Genomic DNA, 2,032 nt, shown 5'->3' on the forward strand with positions numbered 1-2,032 from the left:
AAAAAAAAAAAGAAAAGGCTGCTTGGAAAAACCATGTGATCTCTTTTCCTAAAAAGGGATACAAAAGTCTAGGAAAGATTACACTGCGTAGCTTTAGGAGTAAAAGCATTGGGAGTGAAAGCCTCCATCGGGAGCAAGGGCATTGCTGCACTGAGAGCAAGGGCATTGATGCACTGAGAGCAAGGGCATTGCTGCACCAGGGACAAGGGCATTGCTGCATGGGGGCAAGAGCATTGCTGCATGGGTGTTGGGAGCTATTAAGACAACTCTTGATCTCTGAATTGGGCCTCTCCCCACGAGAAGAAAAGAGGGTCAAAAGTGAGCCACCGACACACCGATTCTGAGAACCACAGAATGTTCCAGCCCTAAGTCATCGCCAATGTCCTGACCACACCCTGATACCACCAAGTTCCTGCTTCCCTGTGTAGCTGCCAAAAGAAAGAATTTCTATTGCCCCCCTCCCATAAGTACTTCTCCTTTTGCTTGTATTGCCCCACCCCTCCCACTGATAAGTATCTGTACTTCCCCTTTTGCTTGTGCATTTAAGCCTCGGGCCTTTCTCAATACATTTGGGGCCTTGATGCATTCCAGAACGGTTTATTCGCACAAGGCCCTCGTCTCTCTCTACCCCCTCCCCCCCCATTTGGTTATTAGAAGAAGGTCCCCTTGAGACCCTCGAATAACTGGACCTGCTGGACGGGTCAAATGGAGCCCAACGTGGGGCACGAGGTACGACCGCCCTCCCGACAACAGATTAAAGAGGTACCTCGCAGACAGTGAGACAGTGGGACAGTCCGCTGCCACTTCGCTCGAGTATCGAGGATGGACGTCAGAGAGGTAAGCCTAGGCATTCAGTTGTTGTCCCATTAACTATGGGGAAAGTTCTGTTCTAAAGGCAGTCTTTATTCAAGAGATGAAGGGTTCTCTTAAGGAGAGAGGGATAAGAGTTTAAAAAAAAAAGGAATTTAATAAAATATTTTTGTTTTGTAGATGAGAGATGTCCATGGCTGGTATTGAATGGTTCTGAAATGCACCCTTTAACTTAGAATAAAGTAGGCAAAGATATTAATGCTTTGATAAAACAAGGAGAAGATGTCCCTGAGTCCTTTTTTAGCAATTGGGGAATCATCAGAGATCTTAAACAGGCAGAAGAGGGTGGAGAAGGTGCTTGCCTCCTAGCCCTTACTGAAAAATTTTTAAGAAAACTCTCGCCGTCTCGCAAAAGTGAAACTAAGCCGCAGGTGCACATTATCTATATTAGAAGGTTTAGCAGTGGAAGGCTACTTGATACCCAATGAATGAAATAAAGTTGTTCAGTCTGTTCTTACTAGAGGCCAATATTTAACTTGGAAGTCAGAGTTTAGGGCTGCCTTGAGAAGTAAAACCAAAAGTTTAGATATAAATGGTATGATCAAGCTTTGTAATGAGGNAGATGTGTTTTCTCAACAAGTTTCTAAGTCTATTAACCTGGCCATTGGGNCTGCTCTACAACTAAATAAAGGAGAAAAAAGTTGCTATAGATGTAACCAACCTGGACATTTTGCTAGAGAATGCCCTACACAAAGACAGAACACCCTAGTAACTACGGTCCAGGGAAAAGGTCAAAGGGCCCCACTGCAAGGCCTGTCTCCCCTATTAACAACTGCAGACAACCCCCTATCCCCCACGAGAGATTGTGCAGGGTTCCAGCAGAAAGCACAGCGAGCTCAGGACGTTCGGGTGAGCCTGAGGGGCCCAGGAGCAGCCTCGGTCCCTACCCTGCAGATGCCAGGAGCCCTCGCTCTCAAGGCAGCCACCGGCTAGGCCTGAAGGCCAAGGCTGGGCCTTCGGGGCTTCTGCGGCCTAAGGCGGCAGGTCTGAGCAAGAACACTCTGCCATAGCAGGCCCGCCCGTGGCCGAGCGCCTCGATGGGACTTAGAGATTTGCACTAACACGTTTAGAGTAAATAAAAATGGGTTTTAAAGAGACTTCATAAAGGTCAAAATATAGCTCAATTCTTACTGTTACCTTATTTACAACTCCCCAATCCTAC

The sequence above is a fragment of the Mus caroli genome, chromosome 16 (genome assembly GCF_900094665.2).
Source record: "Mus caroli chromosome 16, CAROLI_EIJ_v1.1, whole genome shotgun sequence".
NCBI classification, from domain to species: domain Eukaryota; kingdom Metazoa; phylum Chordata; class Mammalia; order Rodentia; family Muridae; genus Mus; species Mus caroli.